Source organism: Hypomesus transpacificus, chromosome 6 (assembly GCF_021917145.1).
Source record: "Hypomesus transpacificus isolate Combined female chromosome 6, fHypTra1, whole genome shotgun sequence".
NCBI lineage: Eukaryota > Metazoa > Chordata > Actinopteri > Osmeriformes > Osmeridae > Hypomesus > Hypomesus transpacificus.
The window spans coordinates 3,089,269-3,096,104 of NC_061065.1; the positions used below are offsets into that span (position 1 = coordinate 3,089,269).

Genomic DNA, 6,836 nt, shown 5'->3' on the forward strand with positions numbered 1-6,836 from the left:
ATTAGTATGATTGTGTTGTTTGTAAAGCAGTTTTGTCAATGTGCCGAAAGTATTTTTGTTTACCACAAGGTTCATACGTTGTGATTAGCTAGCTAGTTAGCTGGGAATTTCCCATTCCTCAAGTTCTGTTAGCTAGCTAACCGTGCTGCCATACTGAACCTAATGTATTTTGTCATTTTATTTACTTGTGCAGATGCTGGGTATACCAATTGTTTTATGGTTGTGCATGAACAGGTATGTTGCTCCAATAGTGTGTTGTGTGAAATATGTGCACTGTCGTTTAAATTGTTTGTGCACTGTTTTATTTGTAGGCTATATGTGATTAATGTGTTGTATGAAATGAGACAGAAGAAGGTTGCCTGTCAATGATGCTGCGTATACCAATTGTTTTATGGTTGTGCATGAACAGGGAAATAAAGAAGCATCTTCGTCAAGTGTTCGTCAGTCCCCTGTTTGACCACCGTCACACATAACATGTAAGAATGAATTATTGGAGCATTTTCAATCCGTGTACCCTTTCACTTCTTTCATGACGTTCTTTCATTTTTCAGTTTCAAAACCAAATCGGAAAAGAACAACAGAAATCACTAGTTCTGTAGCGGTTTTTACATACATTTACATTTATGCATTTAGCAGACGCTTTTATCCAAAGCGACTTCAAAGAGAGAGCTGGTCACTGTATCATAACAACGTGGTAGCCCCAAAAATTGCAAGCAGCCCAAACATGAAGCACACATTGTGAAAAACCAAATAAGTGCCAAAGGGAAGAACCATAGGAGCATGCAGTTAAACAAGTTACAATTAAACAACATGAAACTCAAGAAGTGCAAGAACAATTAAACAACATGAAACCCAAAAAGTGCAAGAGTGTACCTGTAGAAGAACAAACAGTAAAATATTTCACAGCGAGTACAAAAGTTTAAATCTGTGAGCAACAAGTCTCTCAATAAGAGTCATTGTGAACCTGGAGGAAACTAACATCAGGTCCAGCCAAGCATTCCTAAGTGCCGTTGTACTCCCGGAACAAGTGCGTCTTGAGCCTTTTCTTGAAGGTGGGGAGACAGTCATTGTCCCTGATGGAGGTGGGGAGCCAGGCAGGAGAAGAGCTTGTGTTGGGACCGGGCACTCTTGAGCGGTGGGACCACCAGACGGTTGTCAGAAGAAGACCGTAAGTGGCGGGTTGGGGTGTAAGGCTGGAGGAGAGACTTGATGTAGTCGGTTGCAGTCCCGTTCACCGCTCGGAAGGTCAGTACCAGAGTCTTGAATCTGATAAGGGCCGTGATGGGAAGCCAGTGGAGGGAGATGAGGAGCGGGGTAACATGGGAGCGTCTGGGTAGATTGAAGACCAGATGGGCCGCCGCATTCTGAATCCTCTGGAGAGGGCAGGTTGCGCATGCTGGGAGACCGGCAAGCAGCAAGTTGCAGTAGTCCAACTTTGAGAGGACAAGTGCTTGGACTAGCAGCTGGGTGGAATGCTCAGACAGGTATTTCCTGATCTTCCGGATGTTGTAGAGCAGGGGTCGGCAACAGGCAGCCCGCGGGCCAATTGTGGGCTGCCAGCGATTTTATTTGGCCCGTCAAAATATTTCAGATACATTTTTTTTGCATCGTTTTTTTCCCCCTGTCAACTTTTATTTTGAAAGCGGAAACTGGGTATGGTGTCATTAGATGTTGTCGACTTCATGCAGCGCCGGCGTTGCCTACAGCCGCCTGCAGCCCGGCTGACTTGAAGTAACCAAGGGCATTCTCAGCTTCAAGGCAGCCGGCTGTTGGTACCGCCGTCGCTGCATGAAGTCGAACACACTTATTGACTTTTCAGAAGTATTGTTTCGCTATGTCATCGCTACCATATGATCGCTACCTCACGGCTGATAGATCGCCTGAGGAGAAAGCACAGTTATGGCTAGTAATCGTGGGCACCACTCTCTATGGCGGAGCTAGGGAGGGGCTAGCAGGTGCTTCAGCACCCCCAAGAAAGACCAAAGCACCCCGATAGCACCCCCCACGACATTGCTTATTAATTAATAGTTTTCAGGCCCGGAGTGGCCATCGGGAGAATAGGGAGAATTCACGGTGGGCCGCTTTGCCCGCTCATAAATTGGGCCAGAAGATCGCCTGCTTTGTCTTTGTTTTTTCACACACTGAATAAAAGGATATGCCTTAAGTTTGTTAAGTTACTGTTTGACTGATAAGTAAGCTAATAGGCTACATTATGTTTTAATCTAATTAAGCGCATGATCAGACCGTGCATTAAAAAGTGCAGTTCAGTTGTCGCGCATGTTCTCTTTCTCAAACACAAGTACGTGTACCAAGATGTTGCTATAAAGACAACCCTAAACCATCATTTATTGTTGTGGAGGGAGTTAGCTAGATTAAGCTGATGCGAAAAGAATAAAATGGAAGGGAAAAAGATCCCAGAAGGAACTGAAAAATCCAGGTAAAAAAAGAAATTAATGCCAAAAAATTTGCTTGCGCGCTGTGCGCGCTCGCGTTAATGTGAAGTTCCGATTTCACCTCACATCAAAACCTTGACTAAGTCCTAGTAATCCTATTCTCACTTGATGAGACAGTATTTATGTGCACCAACGATGACGACCCACCACGTTGGGATGACAGTGACGACCATGTTGATACAGTTCGTTAAAATAATGACATTATTCAAACAGACCACCAATGGGCTCATTCACATGGTTTATTATCATTAGGTATTTGTACTAGACCTACCCATTCTCCATGTAGGCCTAGTTGTTGCGAGTGCACGTATCGCAAGGGCACCTATCGCAGCATCTAAATAGGCAGTAACCCAGACTCTGGCCCGCCGTCTAGTGGCGAGGAAAAATACTGGCCCGCGGCCCAAGTTACTTGCCGACCCCTGGTCTAGGCATTGCATTGAGTCTAATGCATTTAATGGATTTGTATATGTCTGTTGCACCAACTGGACATGTTGAATTACATTTACATTTCTGCATTTAGCAGATGCTTTTATCCAAAGCAACTTCCAAGAGAGAGCTTTACAAAAGAGCATAGGTCACTGATCATAACAACGAGGTAGTCGCATACATTGTGAAAAAACTAAACAAGTGCCAAAGGGAAGACCCATAAGAGCATGCAGTTATTCAAGTTACAAATTAAAACAACATGAACCACAAAAAGTGCAGGACTGTACCTGTAGAAGAACAATCAACTGTAAACTATTTCACAGCGAGTACAAGACTTAACTTCGTTATAAATAACCTAAAAGAGCAACAAGTCACTCAATAAGAGTCATTGTGATCCTGGAGGAAACTAACATCAGGTCCAGCCAAGCATTCCTAAGTGCTGTTGTACTCCCGGAACAAGTGTGTCTTGAGCCTTTTCTTGAAGGTGGGGAGACAGTCAGTGTCTCTGATGGAGGTGGGGAGCTGGTTCCACCATTGGGGGGCCAGGCAGAAGAAGAGCTTGTGTTGGGACCGGGTGGTCTTGAGCGGTGGGACCACCTGGCGGTTGTCTGAAGAAGACCGTAGGTGACGAAGGGGGTGTAAGGCTGCAGGAGAGACTTGATGTAGTCGGGTGCAGTCCCGTTCACTGCTCGGAAGGTCAGTACCAAGCGTTGATGGGTAGCCAGGGGAGAGTGATGAGGAGCGGGGTAACAGGGGAGCGTCTGGGTAGATTGTAGAACCGGATGTTGTAGAGGGTGAATCTACACGACCGGGAGACTGCAGCAATGTGGGCCGTGAGGGAGAGCTCGTCATCCATGAACCCCAAGGTTCCTGGCAGAGGATGAAGGGGTCACCGTCGCAGATCCCAGGGTGATTGACAGATCGTGGGAGATGGAGGGTTTAGCCGGGATGATGAGAAGTTCTGTTTTGGCGAGAAGTTCTGTATTAACATATCCATTCGATCCAGATGTGCAGTAGTCAACAATGGGATGTGGGACCAGGAGAGGGTCGACCATGGGAGGGAGATTAAACTGTGCCTGTACATGCAAGAAAGCCCCCGGAAAACAATGAAGCTTGCAGCCATCTTGAACTGTGCACTGAATGCGCCTGCACATCCACATTTCCACGACTTCATAAAAAAAATTCAAAAACGAAACAATCACAATGAAAAACTTCATTTTCCCATGTATCAGTTTTGTTTTTGAAACACAAAAATTACTATAATCACTATTCAGAGCGAAATAGCGTTTTTACTGAGTGTACATCGTGACTGTCTTCTGACTGTAAGTAACTTCAAACTTGTTTCATTTTGTTGTGTTTTGCTAAAACTTTTCCAGAGTACTTGCCGCCGCGTGGGACCCTGGCTTTGTTTACATAATTAGGGCCATTGTCAGCTGCGCCTTGCATATTTAAGGCGGCTGCCTCGACTGGCAGCCTTGGCGCAAGAATACTCGGTCGAACAAAGACAGGGAGTCCACCGAGGAAGGCCGACGGGGCCGGATCACCTCTTCTGATAAGTATCAACCTATTTGTATTCTAATCCATACATATTCATAGCTAGCATGTGTTTCTTCAGCATTCCCGCTCATTACAACACTCGCAGACGTAGACGCAGATATGTCACAAAATATTAACGTTCCACTTCCAATCTTAGCTACCTCTCCAGATCTTCTCCACCTGCAGTCTCTCTTTCTATAGGGCTCTGGAACTGCCAGTCTGCTGTGAACAAGGCAGAATTCATCCCGGCGTTTGCATCCCATGCTTCTCTGCACGGCCTTGCACTGACAGAGACATAGATCCGCCCAGAGAACACTGCAACTCCAGCTGCTCTCTCTGTCAACCACTCGTTCTCTCACTCACCTCGCTCAACCGGGCGAGGTGGTGGGACAGGTTTGCTTCTTTCCCCACATATTAAATACACATCCACACTACTCTCTGTTACTGCCAAGTCTGTTGAACACCATTATGTAATGCTAACCGATCCTATCATAGCACTCTTAATTGTCCTCATATCGCCCACCAGGGCCGCTAGCTGACTTTGTGGAGGAGCTCGACATGCTCCTCAGCGTCCTCCCGGATGATGGAACACCGCTGATATTCCTTGGGGACTTCAACATCCACCTCTAAAGACCGCAGGCCGTCGACTTCAAGTCTCTTCTGACTTCCTTCAACCTGAAGCTGCTGAACACAACGGCGACCCACAAGGCAGGATAACAACTTGACCTCATCCTGACACGTAACTGAATCACTGACTTAACCTCTTTAACCCAACTACACATTTCTGATCACTCCATCTAATTCTCTGTATCTCTCCCTCCAACCCCTACTACCTCCCCTCCCGTCATAACTTTCCGCCGCAACCTCCGCTCCTTATCTCCCTCCCATTTCTCCTCCATTGTAACATCCTCCCTCCCATTGACAAGTTCATGTCCCACCCCACACACTGCCACTAACACCCTGTTATCCACATTAACTGTATCACTTGACTCTCTCTGTCCCCTGTCGACCAGGCCTGTGCGTTCTTCCCCCTCCTGCCCGTGGCTCACAGATGTTATTTGTGAAGAACGGTCCACCCTTCGGGCATCTGAGAGGAGATGGCGCAAGTCCAAAGACGATCTGGACCTTGATAAGTAACATTCACTCCTTAAATCCTTCTGTGTTCACATAACTGGTGCTAAAACCCACTACTTCCTGAACAATATTAACTCTGCCTCAAACCTCCACAAACCTTTCTCTACCTTCTCCCTTCTTAACCCACCTCCCCCACCCCTCCCTCCACCCTAACAGCAGATGACTTTCCTCTTTCTTTGAGGAAAAAGTCGCTAACATTGGCAGTCGGTTCCCTAAACCCTCCTTTCCTACCCCCTCACCTTCTGACTGACCCAACTAAATGTCCAAACTCTTTCTCTCCCCTGTCCGAGGCAGAAATCTCTGAACTTTCTCTCATCGCCCCAGCTCCTGTCCCCTTGATCCAGTCCCCTCTCTTTCAAACCATCTCTCCCTCCATCATAACTTTTCTGCTCCATGTCCTTAAATCTTCTGTTACTTCTGGCACTTTCCCCTCTGCCTTCAAACAGGCCAGAGTTAGCCCCCTACTCAAAAAACCCTCCCTTAACCCAGCCGTCCTCCAGAACTACAGACCGGTATCACTGCTACCCTTCTTTTCAAAAACAATTGAACGCGCTGTATCTAACCAAGTATCAAACTTTCTCTCTCAGAACAACCTGCTTGACTCCAACCAATCAGGCTTCAAGACTGAGCGGCTTTGAGGTCATCCGTCATCATTCTGCTGGACCTTTCTGCAGCTTTTGATACGGTTAACAATCAAATCCTGCTCGCCAGATGGGCATCACCGGCACTGCACTTAAGTGGATCCTACCTGTCAGGAATCTTCACCAATCTTCACCTCCCATGGCTTCTCCAAACACTGCTACGCTGATGACACGCAGCTGTACCCGTCATTCCCGACAGATCCAAGGATCTCATCTAGGATCGAGGCCTGCCTCACAGACATCTCCGCCTGGATGACCGAGCACCACCTCCAGCTGAACCCCGCCAAAACAGAACTCCTCATCATCCCGGCCAAACCCTCCATCTCCCACAATCTTTCAATCACCCTGGGATCGGCAACAACTAGGCCTACATGGAGAATGGGTAGGTCTAGTACAAATACCTAATGATAATAAACCATGTGAATGAGCCCATTGGTGGTCTGTTTGAATAATGTCATTATTTTAACGAACTTTATCAACATGGTCGTCACTGTCATCCCAACGTGGTGGGTCGTCATCGTTGGTGCACATAAATACTGTCTTATCAAGTGAGAATTGGATTACTAGGACCTAGTCAAGGTTTTGATGTGAGGTGAAATCTGAACTTCACATTAATGCAAGCGCGCACAACGCGCAAGCAACATTT

At 46.7% G+C, this 6,836-nt stretch overlaps 1 long non-coding RNA gene across 1 annotated transcript; it reads left to right on the forward strand.

The window, feature by feature from the left end:
- Positions 1-249: 249 nt before the first annotated feature.
- LOC124468594 lies at positions 250-6,501 on the forward strand. Its single transcript, XR_006956204.1, has 4 exons — positions 250-476; positions 4,256-5,154; positions 5,429-5,548; positions 6,137-6,501. It is a non-coding gene; the product is annotated as an uncharacterized LOC124468594 (long non-coding RNA).
- Positions 6,502-6,836: the final 335 nt, after the last annotated feature.